This window comes from Rhinopithecus roxellana, chromosome 6, assembly GCF_007565055.1.
Source record: "Rhinopithecus roxellana isolate Shanxi Qingling chromosome 6, ASM756505v1, whole genome shotgun sequence".
NCBI lineage: Eukaryota > Metazoa > Chordata > Mammalia > Primates > Cercopithecidae > Rhinopithecus > Rhinopithecus roxellana.
In genome coordinates this window covers 139,998,024-140,019,445 of record NC_044554.1, presented here as the reverse complement: position 1 = coordinate 140,019,445, position 21,422 = coordinate 139,998,024, and the positions used below count along the sequence as shown (strand labels likewise).

Genomic DNA, 21,422 nt, shown 5'->3' with positions numbered 1-21,422 from the left:
AATGCTGGGATTACAGGTGTGAGCCACGGCACCCAGCTGCCTTAATGTAACTCTAATACTAATAATCAATTACAACTCTATCATTTAAAACAGAAAATCCCTTTTCATCTTATTTATATTATTCATTTTTATGTAATGCATATTTTGCTTTCCAATGCAGCCAAAGCTATCCATCGTATTGTTGCCAGAATTACTGCTGACCAGCACAGCTATGATTATCTTACTCCCTTGATCTCAAAGTTCAATGCCTCCTCATTTTACATAGAAAAAAGTTCAGAATCTTTGTCATGACATTAAATTATTTTCCCAAGGCCGGCAACAGACTGCCATGCCTCATAGGAACCATTTCCCAGAGGTTTACCATGCATAGTACTTCCTTTTTTGCCTCAAATCCTTACCCTCTATTTTGTGCTTTAGAAATAGATTCATTCTTCTGGTCTCCAGGCAGGCTACCTCCAAATCTGAGGCTTCTTTCAGTAGTTATCTAGGACCCATGGTTTGAATTTCTTTCATCTAGTCTTACCTATGGTTTATTAATTTCATATACTTAATTTTTCCCTTTTACTCAGATTGCCTGAATTAATTATTCTGTCCTATTGGGATATATGTATTTTTATAAGTTACTTCAAAATCTTTCTGGAAGGCAATGAGATATAAATACATACATACTAAAAATAAAATAAAATCTCTTCCTTCAATGCCAAGCTTAGAAGCAATTTCCTCATGAAGCCTTTTTAACTTCCCATCTGTCAGAAATATTTGCCTGATCCTTTGTACTCCTGTGACTGTGTTGATATCTTCTTAACAGCATTCCAATTCACAGACTTGTATTTCGGCTACGCATGCCTGCGTCCAGCTCTTCTGACTTAATTGTAAGCATTTTTAAATTTTGTCTTTAATTCCCCTTCATACTTTGCAAATGTCTTTTTACATAGTGCAATTTCTGATAAGAAATTCATAGTCGTTTGAATCATTGCTTCGCAATATGTAATACGTCATTTTTCTTAGGCTGCTTTCAAGATTTTTTTCTTTGTCTTTAGTTTTCAGCAGTTTGACTTTGATGAGTCTGGGCATGGGTTTCTTTGAGCCTATCTTGTTTTAGTTTCACTGAGCTTCATGAATCTGTAGCTGTGTTTTGCCAAATCGGCACATCTCCAGCCATTATTTCTTCAAATATTGACTTCTACACCACATACGCTCTCCTCTCCTTCTAAAACTCTGATGACATGTGTTAAGCACTTTATGTATTGTCTCATAGATCTTTGAGTCTGTTCATTTTTTATTTCCTTCTATATTTTCTGTTGTTTACATTGGATATCTATTCACCTGTATTTGAATTCACTGACATTTTTCTCTTATATCTCTATTCTGTTGTTGAGTTATTTCAGTTATATTTTTATGTTGTTCATTGTATTTTTCAGTTTTAAAATTTCCAATGATTCATTTTTAAAATATTTTCTGTTTCTCAGTTCAGGCTCTCTGTCTTTCATTTCATTTCATTTCAAGAGTATCTGCCATTACTTCTTAGAACATGGTTATAATACCTGTTAAGTCTTTGTTTGTTAATTCCAATAATTGTATCATCTCAGGGTTTGCATCATTGACTATATTTCCCCTTGTGGGTTTTTGAGACTTTTCTGTGGTTCATATCTTGAGAAACTTTTTATTATATTCTGAACATTTTTAATATTGTCTTATGAGACTCTAGGTATTTTCAATTTCCACAGGAAATGTTAATTTATTGTTGTTACTGTTATTATTTTAGCAGGTAGTTGACTCTGTTAGGTTCAGGTTACAAAAGCTGATCTATCTTCTGTGAGCTGTGGTTCCAATATTTTTGGTTTTCAAAGTGTTTGCAATGTTATTTAGATGTATCTTACTTGTAAAAGATCCATACGCCTGTCTGAAAACTTGGTGGTGATATAACCCCAAATGCAGTTCTCAAAGTCATCAGTATGTTTGTTAAGGTCAAATCTATGCATACACAACCCAGGTGTAAACTCAGGTGATCAAACACAACTTTGTAGGATAGCCTCCTCAAGCCACCTCCTCTCCATGATCTCTCTGATTTTTTTCTTTTTTTACTCCCAGGACTCTCATATTGTTTCTCTGACTAGGAATCCAAGGCTTTTGTTTCCTTGCTTTGTCATATATTTCTTGAATTAGCATCTGCCTCCAGAGCTCTGTGATAAAGGAATAGAGAGAGGAAAAAGGAGTAGGAATGCCCCATGCTTTGGAAACATAGTTTCTCTAGTCAGAGAAAAGATGTCTCCTCCATTGGAGTTTTAATTACCTTCCACTACCATGGAATTGCCAGAGGACTGGGATGGAAATGATTAACAGAACTTTTTTTTTTTTTTTTTTTTTTTTTTGAGATAGAGTCTCATTCTGTCACCCAGGCTGGAGTGCAGTGGCATGAAGTTGACTCACTGCAACCTCCGCCTCCCAGGTTCAAGTGATTCTCGTGCCTCAGCCTCCCTAGTAGTTGGGACTACAGGCACACACCACCATGCCCAGCTAATTTTTTGTTTTTTTAGTAGAGACGGGTTTTCACCATGTTAGCCAGGATGGTCTCAGATTCCTGAGATCAGGCAATATGCCTGCCTTGGCCTCCCAAAATGCTAGGATTACAGGCATGAGCCACCTACCACATCTGGCCTGGATTAACAGAATATTTTTCCCATTCACTCTGATCTGTAGGGTCCTTCTTTCTTATTTTTGTACCAGTAGGACAGGGTTTTTCTTGGCACTTTCTATGTGTACCTGGTGTACAATTCCGGTTTTTGGTCTGCTTTTAAGTCCAGGCCAGGAGATGCAAGAGGAGAGAAAAAAACTAAACACTAAAAATTCATCACTGGTTTGATGGCACTTCACGTTCTGGTGTTTTCCCCCAATTTGCCTTTTATTATTTTCTTTTCAGCAACTTCAGATATCTGCTACATGTGTTCTGCCCATGGTTTATAGTTGTACTCAGTGGGAGAGAGAGAGTGAAGAGTGCTTACTTCTTCTTAACTGAAATTGGAACCCACACCCCACCCCATTAGATTTTCTTGTCTATGGCTATTTTGGGATCTGGCTAAATTCTCTCCATCAGATTGGCATATTATTAGCTAGATGTACTTACATGCTGACTTGGAGATTTCACAGATTATTCCCCATTTTCATATTCCTCACAAAAATTCTAAATAAGTCTAATAAAAGGCCTAAACCTTGAATCTTAAAACATACGCAATTTGAGAAAACATCACTGATATTTTTTCTGCTCTTGTGCCCTATATTTAAGCAGTTTGAGACAGTGTTTACCTTGTTGAAAGAAAATAATTGACCAAAAAACTTAGTTGTTTTTACTCACTTATAAGATTAAGGTTTTAGGTATTTCTATAGGCTAGTAATGATATGGATGACCACACGAGATTTTCTTTTTTAAATTACATTGTAGGCAAACACATTTTAGGACCATTCCAAGTAAGTTATCTGTTAGTATGGGAGACTTTTAGACTGTACGGATGAGGTTCGGTGAATGTCCAAAGTCATGAAGCAAAGAGTTATACAACTGAGACTGTTCCTAACTTTACTTATTCCTGAAAGTGTGATCAGTTCATTAAACTTGTTTGCCTAAGGATAAAGGGTTCAGAAAGGAAGAAACACCATGCTTCTGAGGCTTTCTGAAATGCGCAGCGATGAATAAAGGAGCACATACGTAAAACAGAGAGTAGTCCAATGAGACTCCTTTATATTTTGGCTTTCTTTAGCAGTTCCACACTTAGCAAACACAGCCTAGGGCATCTACACGAAGAAGTAACATAAACCATTATAAGAAGAGAATGTTTTAATGGTCCTTTCAAAGGCCCATTCGAAATTGAATATCATGAAAATCCTTTCTATTTCAAATACCATTTAAATGAGCACTTCACATAATATATACTGGAAAAATAATGGAATCCATTGATCACTTTTGTCCCATAGTCTATGTGCTTATATCTTAATTTTTAGTTCAAGAAACAATAAGTATTTTTTAATTTAACTTGGGGATTGGACTATGTTTCTTGACTAGAAGCTTCTAAAGCCTAAATATAAACAGTACATGAGAAAAGATTTATAGCAGGAATAGGACAAATTTGAGAAATTAAAAAATAGCTAGAATTCACATTTTTTTGTGATAGGTGGATCTCCTTTTACCTACTACATAAATTAACTGATCACAGACCAGAAGACTGGAAACAAATTGGTAAGTTATACAAACTTACCACTCTCTTAGTACAGAATCTCAGCCATTTTATTAAAACTTCTGTTTACCAGATTTTTATTTAAAACCTATTCTAGGTTCTACTATTTTAAAAGTTAGTTTGAGAAAGTTGGCATATGCAACTGAAATAGTCAACTTTGCTAGCACTTTAACAGAAATTCAGTGTAGTCTGAGGTTAAAAATATTTTTCACTCCTTGAAAATAATGTTTTCTGGGATATGGGTAAGGAAGGAGGGGAAAAACTGCTTAGGAAGATTACTATCCAAAGGGGTAGAAAATAGAAACGAGGGCTGGAATCCGTGATCGTGTCTTTGCTTTTACAGTGACTTCTGGACTTTGGGGAGTTAATATTTTTCTTGGAATTATTTTCCTAGTCCTAAAACCTGCTACTTACAAGTCACAAAGAAGTATTGAATGGTTGTTGAAAACTACCATATATCACATTTAGTGATATTAAGAAATCATTAATTAATTTCTGGTATATATTAAGTATTGTTATATTTAATAATACATCTGAATTTTCTTCTTTTTCACAATTTAGACTAACTTCCCTGTAATCCCCAATTATACCTCCCCAAAAAGTTAAACCCATGTTATGCTACAGTGGGACAATATTTGACATCTTTGAAATTTGGACAAAGTGTTACAGAAAATGTAGCAACATCATTATTGTTTCCTCATTATCATTTACAGTTAAACTGTTATTAAAGAAAGACCTTGTTTTATCATAATATTTAACTTTCATAATTACATACAAAGAAAATTATGTTAAAACTTATCTAGAATAGACGCACTGAAAATAGTGCTCTGAAATAGTGCAATGAAGGCTATCCGCATAGTTACATAACTCTTGAATCTCCCAAGACCCTTGCATTAAATTGTTTCACTTTAAATATCATTAAATAATTATTAATGTACAAGTTTCATTATCTGGATAGTAGCCTTGTTTTGAAAATGTGAAAAGAATATTATTTTCTCTTTTTTTTTTGAGACGGAGAGTCTCGCTTTGTCACCCAGGCTGGAGTGCAGTGGCGCCATCTCGGCTCACTGCAAGCTCCGCCTCCCGGGTTCAGGCCATTCTCCTGCCTCAGCCTCCAAGTAGCTGGGACTACCGGCGCCCGCCACCTCGCCCGGCTAATTTTTTGTATTTTTAGTAGAGAAGGGGTTTCACCGTGTTAGCCAGGATGGTCTCAATATCCTGACCTCGTGATCCGCCCGTCTCAGCCTCCCAAAGTCCTGGGATTACAGGCCTGAGCCACCGCTCCTGGAGAAGAATATTATTTTCTAATTAAAAGTTGCACAGCAATTGTAACTTAATACTTGCTGACTTGGTAGACACACCATTTTTAAAGAATCTTAAGTTGCTGTAATGGCTTATTTTACCAAGGTGGGAGGCAAACTCAGCAGAAGAACATGTGTCTCTTTAGTGATGAAAGACAAAGAAAAAGAGTAACCCATAAGTAATCAGTAAGAAAATGCTTTAACAGGTAGGTGTAGATAATGAATATTTTCCTGATGTACCTAGAAACTGCATTTTGCCCAATATTTAAATACTATAGATATCTGTTAAAGAAATAAATACTGCAGTTTTTTTTTTTATTGTTGTGGTGGTGGTGGGGTTTTGTTTTTGTTTTGTTTTGTTTTGTTTGAGATGGAGTTTCTCTCTTTTTGCCCAGGCTGGTGTGCAATGGCATGATCTCGGCTCACTGCAACCTCTGCCTCCCAGGTTCAAGCGATTCTCCTGCCTCAGCCTCCTGGGTAGCTGAGATGACAGGAGCTCGCCACCATGCCCAGATAATTTTTGTATTTTTAGTAGAGACAGGGCTTCACTATATTGGTCAGGCTGGTCTGGAATTCCTGACCTCAGGCGATCTGCCTGCCTCGGCCTCCCCCAAAGTGCTGGGATTACAGGCGTGAGCCACTGCATCTGGCCAGTTTATTTAATAAGCCTAAATGTTGATATTTTGAAGAGAGAGAAAATTAAGTCTTCTGCCCCCTTGAAACACACTGGCGTGAGCAGACTGCTGTTCTTGTGAGTATATGTTTTAAGGTGTGAGTGGTAGTGAGACTCCAAAAGCAATTAACTAAAACATAGACTAAAAGCACCTTTTTCCCTAAATCTTCATTAGTAAATGCTTTTGCATAAATTTACATTTTTAAACATTTATTTTTCCAAAGACTGGCACGTTAGTGTTTAGTCGGACATTATTTTGTGCGTTCCCCTGTTACTTATGTATTAATTAGTTTTGTTTACCTGTGCATAATTTTTCCTAATTTCACAACAGTTATTGTTTTTGGTAATTGACAACACAATTTACTGCATGTGTGCTTTCTGGCCCTCAAACAAGAATGTTAAGGTGGAAAGCACCAATCTTTTCATTTCAGATTGGTAAAAAAAAAAAAAAAAAAGGATTGATTGTGACTAATTTCCAATTAATTTGCAGTAGTTACAGGGGAACAGAACCATTGCACCTACTAATTAAAATTTAAAATATTCCAAGGTGTCATCTTTAGGTGTCTCTGGAATATATAATTTCCATTTTGGTTCATTGCTGGATCTGTAACACCCGTGAGCTTGACAGCTCTATTAATTTAAAGGCTCAGTAATACCTATTAGTACAAAACATGAAAAAAAAAATACCATTAATCATTTATTTTAATTTTGCAGCTCTGTCATTTTCTCAGTATGTTTTAAAATTATGATGACACCATAATGTGCACAAATCGACCTGGATAAAGGGGAAATGGATCATACTACTTTGGAAAGATACTGAAGTACATTATTAGAGCTTAATTAATGCCAAGCTGATTAGATATGATTGCTTTTTGTATAAAAATATTTTTAAAACTTTTTTCTTGTCAGAGCATATTTTAAACGTTATCCATCCCAAATGCTATGTTTACAATTAAACTTACCTTTTTGTCGTTCTTCACTTTAATACATTCAATTTAAATATTGTTCAATGAATGTAAGTTTCTTTTATTCTTTATTTTGAAACCTGAATTAAACTATTCATTAGTTTCCAATTCAAAAATTTAATTTCATTTTGGCTACCAGATAGTAATATCTCTCCTAATCATATTCTCATGTAGGAACTCCAAACCTATGTTGGACACAATATCTAAAAACGTGAAAGATTAAAAATTAAATGAGAAATATGCCAGATATGTAATACCTTATGTATTTATATTGATGTGACCCAAGGCTGTAAGTATGATAAAAATGATAAAACTGTAGGTACTTATCAGAATTTTGGCATTAGTTTGCAAGAGGACCAATATTCACATCCAGTTCGAAACTGAATATCTTCCTCTGGAATGTGCAAAATTGGAAATAATCTCCCAGTTGATGAGTATCATCATAATAATAATGCACAGGTTTGATTGCTCTCAGCAGTTAGAAATCTGTCTGCTGGTGGATACAGACTATAGACTCACAAGGTCTGGGCCTGACTGTTCTCTCACATTTGCCTTCTGTCCTTGCCTTTTCTAACTATTCATTTTCTCTGATCTCTGATTTTGTGTATTAAAATTAGAAAACAAGGCTACCATATTCTAAGCTCTTCATTAAAAGGCAATAATCTGTATTGTTGAAAATTTTAAAGAGTGAGCCTGCTTATCACTAATACAGAACTAGTCGTGTTTCATAGGAATCTTCCTGGGATAGAATACCAATTTTCAATAAAAATTTGAACTTAAAATTCTTAATAAAAATAAACTGACTAGAATATCATAGTTATTATTTTTATTTCCTTGAATATTTAGAAGACAGTTGCACATATTTCTTTTGAGGAGACCTAAAAAACTCGAAGCTTTTTTTTTTTTTTTTTTAATTATACTTTAAGTTCCAGGATACATGTGCAGAATGTGCAGGTTTGTTACATAGGTATACATGTGCCATGGTGGTTTGCTGCACCCATCAACCCATTATGTACATTAGGTATTTCTCCTAATGCTATCCCTCCCCTTGTCCCCCACCCCACAACAGGTGTGTGATGTTCCACTCCCTGTGTCCATGTGTTCTCATTGTTCAATTCCCAATTATGAGTGAGAACACGCGCTATTTGGTTTTCTGTTCCTGTGTTAGTTTGCTGACAATGATAGTTTCCAGCTTCATCCATGTCCCTGCAAAGGACATGAACTCATCCTTTTTTATGGTCGCATAGTATTCCATGGTATATATGTGCCACATTTTCTTTATCCAGTCTATCATTGATGGGCATGTGGGTTGGTTCCAAGTCTTTCCTACTGTGAACAGTGCTGCAATAAACATACGTGGGCGTCTGTCTTTATAGTGGAATGATTTATAATTATTTGGGTATATACCCAGTAATGGGATTGCTGGGTCTAATGGTATTTCTGGTTCTGGATCCTTGAGGAATCGCCACACTGTCTTCCACAATGGTTGAATTAATTTACAATCCCACCAGCAGTGTAAAAGTGTTCCTATTTCTCCACATCCTCTCCAGCATCTGTTGTTTCCTGACTTTTTAATGACCACCATTCTAAGTGGCATGAGATGTTATCTCATTGTGGTTTTTGATTTGCATTTCTCTAATGACCAGCGATGATGAGCTTTTTTTCATATGTTTGTTGGCTCCATAAATGTCTTCTTTTGAGAAGTCTCTGTTCATATCCTTTACCCACTTTGATGTTTTGTTGTTGTTGTTGTTGTTGTTGTTGTTGTTGTAGATTTAAGTTCCTTGTAGATTCTGGATATTAGCCTTTTGTCAGATGGATAGATTGCAAAAATTTTCTCCCATTCTGTAGGTTGCCTATTCACTCTGATGATAGTTTCTTTTGCTGTGCAGAAGCTCTTTAGTTTAATTAGATCCCATTTGTCTGTTTTTGGCTTTTGTTGCCATTGCTTTCGGTGTTTTAGTCATGAAGTCTTTGCGCATGCCTATGTCCTGAATGGTATTGCCCAGGTTTTCTTCTAGGGTTTTTATAGTTTTAGGTCTTATGTTAAAGTCTTTAATCCATCTTGAGTTAGTTTTTGTATAAGGTCTAAGGAAGGGGTCCAGTTTCATTTTTCTGCATATGGCTAGCACCATTTATTAAATAGGGAATCCTTTCCCCATTGTTTGTTTTTGTCAGATTTGTCAAAGATCAGATGGTTGTAGATATGTGGTTTTATTTCTGAGACCTTTGTTCTGTTCCATTAGTGTATATATCTATTTTGATACCAGTACCATGCTGTTTTGGTTACTGTAGCTTGTAGTATAGTCTGAAGTCAGGTAGTGTGATGCCTCCAGCTTTGTTCTTTTTGCTTAGGATTGTCTTGGCTATACAGGCTCTTTTTTGGTTCCATATGAAATTTAAAGTAGTTTTTCTAATTCTGTGAAGAAAGTCAGTGGTGGCTTGATGGGAATAGCATTGAATCTATAAATTACTTTGGGCAGTGTGGCCATTTTCATATTGATTCTTCCTATCCATGAGCATGGAATGTTTTTCCATTTGTTTGTGCCCTCTCTTATTTCCTCGAGCAGTGGTTTGTAGTTCTCCTTGAAGAGGTCCTTCACATCCCTTGTAAGTTGTATTCCTAGGTTTTTTTTCTTTGTAGCAATTGTGAATAGGAGTTGGCTCTCTGTTTGTCTATTATTGGTGTATACAAATGCTTGTGATTCTTGCACATTGATTTTGTATCCTGAGACTTTGCTGAAGTTGCTTATCAGCTTAAGGAGTTTTGAGACTGAGACATTGAGGTTTTTTAAATATACAATCATGTCATCTGCAAACAGAGACAATTTGAATTCCTATCTGAATACCCTTTATTTCTTTCTCTTGCCTGATTCTCCTGGCCAGAACTCCCAATACTGTGTTGAATAGGAGTGGTAAGAGAGGATATCTTTGACCTGTGCCAGTTTTCAAAGGGAATGCTTCCAGCTTTTGCCCATTCAGTATGATATTGGCTGTGGGTTTGTCATAAATAGCTCTTATTATTTTGAAAAATCTCAAAGACTTTTAATAGATTGTATAGTATCATTCTCATGACAAGTCTGTAAGGTGAATAAAATGGCTATTATTAAACATGATTTTTAAATCCATAAATATAATTTAAGAGGAGAATACAACTATTTTATCCAAGCCAAGTCAAGAATATCAGTGATTGGCCAGGCGCGGTGACTCCTGCCTGTAATCCCAGCACTCTGAGAGGCTGAGGTGGGCAGATCACCCAAGATCAGGAGTTTGAGAATAGCCTGGCCAACATGGTGAAACCCCATCTCTACTAAAAATACAAAAAATTAGCTGGGTGTGGTGGTTTGGCTCCTGTAATTCCTACTACTCAGGAGGCTGAGGCAGAAGAATCGCTTGAACACAGGAGATGGAGATTGCCATGTGCCAAGATCGTGCCACTGCACTCCATTCTGGGTGGCAAGAGCAAGAATCCATCTCAAAAAAAAAAAATGAATTATCAGTGATTCATTTATTCATTCTTTCAACAAACATTTATTGAATTCCGTCTCTATGAAGCTGCTGACATTTTGTCCTAGTGTCAGCAATGGACAGAAAACAATACAAAGTGAACCAAAAAAAGACATGATCTCTGATCTCAATGTGGGTACACATAACTCAAATAGTCCCACAAATATAAAATTTCAATAATGATATAAGGTCTGTGAGGGAAAGTTCATGATCCTTTGAACTGTGATACTATGGTACTGTGGTACTATTGTACTGTGAAAGGGTATAATAGAGGTGTTTGATCTCGTTGTAGGAGGTCTAGGAAGGTTTTCAAAGAAACTCAAAATTGACCTGAAAACTAAAAGAGGAGGAGGATATAACTAGGCCCCAAAGAAAGGGAAGAGTGTCTTATGCAGAGAAAACAGCACAATATGGGAGGGAACATGATGTGTTCAGGGTGCAGAAGGAAGACATGAAAGAAGAGAGGCAGTGTGGGGTGAGGCACACGGTCCAGTGGGAGCAGAGCAGCAGGACCTGGGAGCCCTCAGGAGAAATGTTTAGCTTTAATTTAAGGGTAACGTGGAAGTAAAGAGAGGTTTCAACAGGAAAGTGATGTGAGTAGATGTGCACGGTGACAAGATCATTCTAGGTGGGGAATTAATTGGTGGGAGAAGCAATGACCATTTATAGAGTTCTATAATTGTTCAGGCCTTAGAACACGGTAGTAAAAAGGAAAAAAAAATTCAAGATATACAAAAAAATTTGAGGGATGAAAATGATTACATTCAGTAATAGATGAGTGGTTATGGGAGGTAAGGAAAAGAAGGTGTCAAGGATGATCTGGATTTCTGGATCATTTCGAACAACTGAATAAATGATGAAACAATACCTTGAAATAGGAGGACCTGGAAGAACAATCAGTTTCCTCTCTAGTCCAGTACTATTGCAACTGAATTACTCTCCCTGTTCAATGCCTTAAGCACATTGTTAGAAATATCAATTATCATAACACCAAGCAATGGCAATTTTTTGTGGATAAGTTATCAAAATTGAACATCTGTATCCAATTGTATTACTATGATGCAGTTTAATGCTGGGGAGAAAGTCTTTCAGATCAGTGCTATGATGCCCCAAATAGCCAAGGTTATGGCTGAACCTAGAACTTGGGCCATTAAAGAAGTTTCTTCTTCTAATAAGACAGTGTGAGCTTATTGGACTCCCTTGGTTAAACAAACAAACAAACAAACAAAAATAATTATGCTCTCTGATGGTTAGTAAATGTCCCACATTCACTTTTTTCTAATCTTTCTTTTGGGTAAAATTGGTGTCTGGTATGTGGCAGGAATGCTGCCAGGTGCCACAGGGAGAAGACAGATGGCCATAATATGCCATTTCCCAATGCCACCCAAGGGACACAGAAAGCTGTTATTGTCTCAGATAGAAGAGGGGTTAGCAAAATGTGTTTCCACAGGACTAAATATAGTGATGCTAAAAATAATAACATTTATTAAACATGTATATGACATGCATAGCCTTATTTGGTATTTGTAGTGGTCTTTCAAAGTAGGTGCTATTGTTGTATTACCTTAGCAAATAGAGACTGAAGGTCAAAACTGAGATTCTTTGGTCAGGGTTTTATAGCTGCCAGTGACTAATCTGGGAAACAAATCCTTGCCTCGTGTCCTGGGTCTATGTCCTTAACCCCATTACTACATGAAAAAAAAGGCCATATAGAAAATTTTAGTTGAAATATTACTCAGCAAGAAAAGTCAAGTCACAAGTTGTAAATATTCTCTAGTTAGGAAAAGAAGTGTTTTTGTATTGTTTTGTTATTTTTTTGTCTTCTATTTTCCATGTGCCCAAAGATTTGGAGATGCTCTAAGAAAAGATAAACAGTTACTGGTTTAAAATCGTGAGGATCTTTTCTCTGTAGAAACATGGAGATAACAAAAATGTTTTTAAAATGTCTTTGACCTTCCCTGGCAACCAACTTAGAGCCACAAAAATATTTTGGAATGAAGAACACAATTTATATGTTAAAAGAGATTTCAAATCCAGGTATGAATATTTCCCATGCAATGTGGCCAAATAGTCCATCACTTTCATGAACAAGTGTTCTCTTTTCCATACATATTTAAACTTCCTGTGAATTTCATTGGCAAGTAAACCTCTCAACCCCATTTTTGAAGGATTTTATTTTAAGTCTTCACAATGATTTATCTGAATTTGATGTTAGATCAAAGACTTTAACATTAAACTTGGAAATTATCATTCCAGAAAATAATGGCTAGAATCATAAAAAAAACTAGCAAACGGATTTTAGAAAATTGTTATGTTTCATTGCTTTGCTTTTTTGGCAGTTATGGACCTGAAAAATTTAGCATGTACTTTATTCCCGCTGTCATATGGCTCAGCTACACACATGAATTCAAAATGGTTTCCATTATTAGAAGGAGACAATCTTATTCCAGAATCAAGCTAGGTAACTTTTAATGTTTCAGATAATTGCTAAATTAAGCTCTACTCACAGATATTTTATGGCATTTATTTTGCTCTGAAAACCCCATTCATTTTTAAGGTAGCTTAATAAATTCAGTGATAATAAACTCTTAAAGAGATGAAGCAGGGAGAAAATTTTTGGCTAGATACAGGGTGAATATTTAACAGGAAAAATGCTACCTGCTGAGGTATGTTTGAAGAACCATAATATTATTAAGCCCACCCTGGTGCAAAGCAATGAGAATTAATTAAAAAGAGAATGCATTTAAGCTAAATTTGATCAGTTGGTACATTATCAAAATTGAGGAATGTTAATATATATTCTAATTCAGAATTTTCACAGAATGATTTCTGAATGGTGGTACTTAGTATAATAAAGATATGCCAGCCGGGCGCGGTGGCTCAAGCCTGTAATCCCAGCACTTTGGGAGGCCGAGACGGGTGGATCACGAGGTCAGGAGATTGAGACCATCCTGGCTAACACGGTGAAACCCCGTCTCTACTAAAAAATACAAAAAAACTAGCCGGGCGAGGTGGCGGGCGCCTGTAGTCCCAGCTACTTGGGAGGCTGAGGCAGGAGAATGGCGTGAACCTGAAAGGCAGAGCTTGCAGTGAGCTGAGATCTGGCCACTGCACTCCAGTTTGGGCGACAGAGCAAGACTGCATCTCAAAAAAAAAAAAAAAAAAAAAAAAAAAGATATGCCAAAGAAAATTATTTCCACTTTTATCCATCTTTTAGCCATTGACCCAATAAATCATGATTTTAAATTAAAATTATTTCTTCCACCTTATGCCTCATAATTCTAGATTTAATTTTCAGTATTTGACTTAATTATATCAAGGGTCAGCAAATTATGGCCTGTGAGTCAAATCTGACCAGTTGCCTGTTTTTGTGTAACCAGAATTAAGAATAGTTTTCATATTTTTAAATGGCTGAAAAAATCGAGAGAGAAGTAATATTTCCTAATGTGAAAATTATATGGACTTAAAATTATAGCTTTTAGACATAGAGTTTATTGGAACATGGCAACATTAATTTATTTACATGTAGTCCAAAACTGCCTTTGCTGTATAAGGGCAGTGCTGAGTAGTTCAGAGACCACAAAGCCGAAATCATTTAATATCTAATCCTTTACAGAACATGTTTGCCAACCCCTCAGGCAATATGAATGACTACTTATATATCATTCAATATATCACTATCAAATATAATAATTGTATATTTAGAATTAAGTTAAATAATTTAATAGCTTATATCACAGACATATAGACCATTGTACCAAACCGAGGCATTCCTCACTTTATCTGATGTAGTTTGAAGGTTTCACCCTAATTAATAGAAGAGTGCCTCATTAATAGGCACTCTGAGGATTGATTGGAAACGTTTATAAGATAGCACTTCTTTCAGTTTTTCTCCTACCTCTCCGACTGTTTGTATTCTCCTGCTGCACTCTTAAATGGCAGCATTACCCAGTTACAAAGTCTAACATCTGCTATTCATACTTGCCACACTAGTCTTCAGTAATTTCTTCTCAGTTGCTGACATTGTTATAAGATAATCAAACCCAAATCTATCTCAAGACCTGTTCTCCCTTCTGAACACCACATCCACAGACCAAAAAGATACTGAATATCTCCTTCAGAATGTCACCCTCAGCAGTGGGTTCACTGGATTTCTGGTTTTCACCCCTTCCTGGTTTTCACCCCTACCAAAACGTTTCTCTTTCTATAAAAAGCATCACTACACACATTATGAAGACCAAAAACATGGAAATTGTAGTAATAATCTTCGTCTTTTTCCAGTGCCCCACACACCCACTCTACCATCATATCCTGTACTTCTACCTCCGCAATATCTCTTAAATCTGCCTTCACTCTGTTCCCATTGGCACTGCCATGACTAAAGTCTATTTCACTTCTTTTCTGGATAACTACATTAACCTTCCATTTGATCTTCATACCTCTGGTATGGCACCAGCCCTTAACCTCTGCTGTCAGAGTGATGTGACTAAAACTCAGTTTTAATTCTGCCACCGTCCTTCCACCATGATCTAAATGGCTTTTTTTTTTTACTCTTATTGTACCCTGAGAATATCCCTAGCTAAAGCATATTACAATCTACCATCACATGTCCTCTATCATCATTATACTACAAACACCTCGGTTAGGTTTAAAAAAAAAAATGTCTATTTAACTTGCAATCCTCCATACTAAATTAAGGTAGGCTGGTACCTAGTACATTACCAATAAAGGTAATTAAAGTTGAGTAAGATAGGATTTTTGTTTTCATGTGTTTTGGGGGTGTAGAAAAGGGAATTTTCATTCAATCATTTATTCAGTTGGTCAGTCAACAGATTCTTATTGGTCTTGCCCCTTAGGAAGAGAAGTACAATGACAAATAGTCTGGGGCTTCTCAAATTTAAAAGCACAGAGGAATCACCTGGGGTTCTTGTTAGAAAGCAGAATCTGAATCAGAAAGTCTGGGGTGGGCCCAGGGAGTCTGCATTTTTAACAGTGATGTCAGTGTTCCTAGCCTGTGGATCACATATGGAAAACTAAAAGACTAGAGTGCAGGAGAATCACCTGCAGAGGGATTTTTAAAAAGTATTTAAAAGTTGGTACCAAAATAGTATATGCACATGTAGCAACAACAACAACAACAAAAAAAAAAAAAAAAAAAAAAAAAAACAGCAGAATGTATAGACTTGCAAGAAAAATAGCCATCCTGTGTCCTTTTTTCTGTGTCAACAGATCTTCTCATCATATGCTACCACTTTGATTCTTGGACTATTTCTTCTGATGGTTTACTCCATATCTGTAAATATGCTTTGCTGTTACTTTTTTATGGATTAGCTTTAGGTATAATCTACTTACTTAGTGCTATAGAAAGGTGGTTTCTAACACTCTTACATTACTGTGTTTAACTCTATTACTAATAGTTAACATTTACTGAGTGCTTTTTTTGTACTAGGTAACAGTCTAAGCATTTCATGTACATTGATTCATTTACTCCTTACAAGAAACCAATGAGACACTATATTAAAAGCTCTATAGCATTGATGAGGGAAATGAATCGTAGTAACTTGCTCATAGCCCCTAGATAGGAAATGGTGGGCCCAGGCAGCCATTAAACTGTTCTGCTTCTGAGAAGTATATAATAATTGTATTTAAATCAAAAAATATATATAATCATTGAGACTATAAAAATGTTGTCAACTGCAGAACCAAGTACTGACCCACCATCACATTTTCTTTCCTGTAAAGCTTTAGAATTTTTTTCTTCTCTTTGCAAAGTGATCCTTATAATAGTTCTCATTTTTCTTAAAAAAAAAAAAAAAAAAAAGACAAAACTCTACCATATCAATTTATCTATTATCCACACTCCTTTTGTTTATATGCCAGAAGCCCTTCCCTTTAGGTTTCTGTCTAGTTCTCTTGCAAATCTGTCATCCTGGATCTGAGTTGAATCCTTTGTTTTTTGACTCTCCTTCTTAACTCACTCATTTACTTTGCTAGAGAACACCCCAAAAACGTTTTAAAGGGTATATAAGAGGAAAATTCTCTAGATACTTTTGTGACTGAAAATGTCTTCATTCTACCCTTGCAGTTAATCAATACATTGGCTAAGTATAGAGTTCTCAGATAAAATTAACTTTTCCTCTGGGGTTTGAAGGTGTTTCTTCATTGTCTTCTAGCACTAATGTTTTTGAAAAGCCTGATGCCATGCTGATTTTTATTTTTCTGTAAGTGACCTATTTTTTTTTCTCTCTGAGGACATTTAGAATCTTCTTTTTATCCCTGCACTTTGAAATTTTACAATAATGTGTGATTTAAGCTGGGCAGGACAGGGATAGAAATTTGATTGGCAAAAAAGAGAGGGAATGCTCTCTAGGGCAATAACTAGCACAAAGGTGCAGAGGTGGGAATTAGCAAGGAGGGCCTAGGAGATTTGAGAGTCAACTATCAAACCCAGCTCTTGCATTTACCTACTTGAGTGATGTTATGCAGGTAGCAGAACCCTTTTAAGTCTCTTTGTCCTCCAGTGTAAAGTAAGGATGTTGACAGCTACCTCCCAGAGTTGTTAGGAGGCCAAAATTAGATATTATAAAAGTAAAATTATTTTTAAAATAATTTCAGCAGCAGGTATAAGAATTCCTTAAAGAAAATAGACCCACCTCTGTTCTAAACTTATCAGAATGCTTCAGTAAATGATTACGGAAAGGATGTTGAGCAGTTGTTCAGATAACAAAAGAAAGAGAAATGCTACTTTTCATAATAAAGGGTTTGGAAATATTTGATGTTGGAAGACAGGGAAGCAAGAAAGAAATCACCAATGAGCTGAACCAAGAACTGTCTGGGAAACTAATCAGGGAAGACCCATTTCTCTTCCCTCTGATTTTAGTTGTGCTGAAGAAAGTCTTTGAAGAGAATACAAATACCTGGGGAATAAACATTATTTGCTATGTACTGTGAGATATAAATACCCTCTTCTATCCCTTTTATGAAATTCTACTTCAGTTTTACACTCTTCTCTAATAATATTTTTTTTTATGGGAGTGGACTTTGAGGGCAACTCAAAGAGGTGAATGAAATAGGTGGCACCTGAATAACGTATAAAACACTTAGCAAAAATCTCAGCACACGGTAAGAGCCAGATCAATATTATTTTTTATTCTGGTTGTTATTCTTAACATTACAGCTATGAGGTGGAAATATCACAACTATCAAACTACTCAACCTTAACAATGTAATAGAAATAAGAAGATGAAGACTATGCTTTGTAATCTTTGATTCTCTTACTGGTTTCTATATGTGCATCCTTATTGCATATTGAATAATTATAAAAGTAAAACTGAACCCACATTTTTGGTATTTATATTCTTAGAAGTGGACAGTCTTAATCTGAAATAGGAAGACAGAAGTAGAAATAGTCACGGGCAGTAGAAGAACCTTTCTCTGCCACTGTTGCTTTTCTAAAAGGGTACATGATAAGGAGAATGAAGAGTTTTATAGGAGGCCACCATTCTGTATCTGATAGTGTTTATCTTGCATGTTGTAAGCAATGCTACTCTACCTTCACGGAGCCATTCTAGTTTCTAGGAGTCCCATCACCACTGTTTATAAGTGCCCAGTATTCTCTTTCAAATAATAATGTCAGAGTCTCTTAGAAACTAAACAACCAAAATCATGTTGCAAAATGCCTTGTTCATAGCCAGTGCCCCAAAAATATTTGATGTATCAAGGAATAACTGAGAAGTAATTACTTGACTCTTAATAGAAGGAAGCACTCAAAGAGAGGCCACTTGGTTCATGTCCTTGTCCTTAGATTGCTGAAACTTAATATATTCTAAGGTTTTTGGGGATAAAATTTTTACTCATTGTTATATCTCTAGTGGGTAGAAAATTAAGAAAAATATTAAAACAAGAATGTTCAATGTATACAAAACAGGCATCAGAGTCATAATTATAGGCCTTGTCAACCTCCGTTAACCAGAATTTTGCCACATGAGCAACCTGAGTCTGCAGGTTCACTTGAGTCTCTGCAGCTTCCTAGAGGCTACACCTGGAATTTCTGTGACTGTGACACCGATAATCCATGTGGCTTGGAATTATTCTCATCTTTAGTAGAGTGATTTTGCTTCTGCCCAAATATACTAAGACATGTAACTATCCAGTGAAATCAGGCATGTGAAGAGCCAGGATTCATAATAGGCATTTATTGAATGCTAGTTTCCTCCATGTGGTCTCCCCTAACAAAGAAGAAAATACAACCAATTGGTTCTCGTTTCCATAAACAACAGACAAAAAGGATGTGAATTTCATTTTTTGCAGAAATAAACTTAAATTAAATAAACAATTGTGTACTTTGACTACAGAAATGATTAAACAACCAAGAAGACAGGTTACCTATAATTTTTAAAATAGTACTGGCCATTATTCTGATGAGTGACTGGAAACTTGAACTTGTGTTTTCATTACTCACATAGATGAAAGGCCCCATTGTATCAAGAGCACTGAATGAGATACTGTGCTATTTTTCAAAGGCATAAAATCATGTAATTTCTTTTTTTTTAAAGGTTTCCAATATAAGAATAGTCATAATCAAACAAAATTTATATGCCCCCCCAGAAAAAAACACAAAGAAGAAGCTAAATCTTATAGCTAATAATTATGTGACATTTTGGCTATGCTTTGTCATAAATTGATACTAACTTATATATATAAATGGCTAGAAAGATATATTTCTTTCATCATCTTAACAACTATTTGGAAATAATGATCCAATTTCCCAAAATGCCCTAATACTATTATACCCTGTAAAGCATTTAGTCCAGAAATTATGAACCAGAAATCTCAACCTTCTTACTTTAGCTCTTAATGTTCTATTTGAATCTAAGGTAATCATGTAAGTAATATGTGATAACTGCTTTCCCAGTACTCATTTAAAAATGACATTTGTGCGTAAAATGATTCATTTTCATTTTCAATGTTAAAAAATAGTGCCTTTCTGCTAAGCCTCCCATTTCAGCATCCGTAACACTATTCAGTGTGCTTGTTCAATTTACCTTTCCTGCTAGACTATAATTTCTTGGGGGCAGAGATTGTATATTGTCTATTTATTCAAAGTTCCTGATACAGTGTCTGAAGCATAGTAGGGGCTGAACAAATTTTGTGAAATGAATAAATGATGAATGATGCAGTATTAGATCCTGTCTACAGCTAGAATTTCGGAGGAGTTTAAAACTCAATGACATAAGGTACAGTATAATCTAATGCTGACTTACTGAGAGAAAATCTGGTATAGATCATTTTCAATCTACATAGTTAAGTGCATTCTGGTGTCTTAACTATATGACTGTCAAGTCCCTAGTTCATAATATAACAAAAATAAAATGAAGTCAGATATCCATAGAGTTTGAGGCTGGGTTAGCCTTAGTGGCCTTTTACAGGTGCAATTTATTTTTGCAGGAAAGAGAACACTGAATCCTTCCAGAATAACCTGATTCCAGCAGACTTAAATAAAGTTGTTCATTCTTTCAAGGTTTTTCACATACTTCTGTCTTTCTAGACTGTGAAGTAAATTTCCATTTCCCAAAAGCCCCACTGCAGATTTTAATGATCCTGTCCACGTGATATACATTTTTTTTGTTTCATTGCTATTAGTGAATGACAAGTGAAGGATATTCATTTTAACTTGAAAATGTCAGGTATGCACTTTAAGAGATATATTTTTTGCAGCTTTTAATGAGGTGGTGTTTCTTTTTGAAAGAAATACTCATCTCTGATGCGAATGCTGTGCAGGTGACAACTGATATTTAATAAGCGATGGTTCTTGTATTAGTTGCAGTTCGCTAAAGAAAATGTCTCAGATTGCTTTTGAAAAACTCTTAGCGTCACTAGCCCAAAGGCAAGATGTGACCTTTTTATTACATAATGAGAATCATTTATTATCTTACAATGTATCTTAAAGTCACAGACAAAATGCCACTTTGATAATTGCTTTCAATTAGCTTTAAGCATAGCATATATTCATAAAATGTCTTCTCTAATTTCGAGTTGAATTAGAGAAAATTGCAGACGTAATCTACTTTAAGGTTGTCTCATTTAAGGTGATTCGTAGTTTTATATCAAAGAAATCAAAACGAGTAGCTTTAGAACAGTCTCTCAAAGTATTTTAAGCAGGCTTTTCAATATTTGATTCTATTCTATTACCAATTAATTAACAAATTAGAAAGCTAGTTCATCATTTCTGACCTTTTATGCATGTTAACTTTTAACTTTCATTTCTAATGACTGTTTTGAAATTAAGCCTTGCAGTTCATGTTGAAAGACAGAAACAATCTGATTAGCAAGATAAATAAGGCTTGCTTTGATACCAAGTACATCTTGATATTGGGCTATAACTAGGACTCTGGAAACTATAATGGTGCATTATTTCCTGACTTCAATGAATAATACATAACTAATGGTCAAGAAATAATACTAGATAATCATGTAACCTAAGTAAGCCGTTCTGGAATATTACTACAAGTGAGGTTAAAGGTAACATAATATTTAAAATGTGACTTCAGATAATTTTTAAAATTATTATCCTGAGCATTGGGATAGTATTTAAGTGCATATCTCTATCTCCCTTAAAAATATTTTTGAAATAATAGAAACTCTGAAATTACATTTTACACTTGTGGTGTTTCAGTCACTCATGAAATATTATTAACCTTAACAGAGAGTCTCACAAATTGGTATTGTATCTGGAGATTACTCTACTCTC

The 21,422-nt window shown here is 35.4% G+C and overlaps 1 protein-coding gene across 18 annotated transcripts in view; it reads left to right on the top strand.

Annotated features, from left to right (window-relative positions):
- DGKB (diacylglycerol kinase beta) overlaps positions 1-21,422 on the top strand; it is an 832,080-nt gene that overhangs the window by 806,463 nt on the left and 4,195 nt on the right. The gene's annotated exons all lie outside the window — the stretch shown is intronic.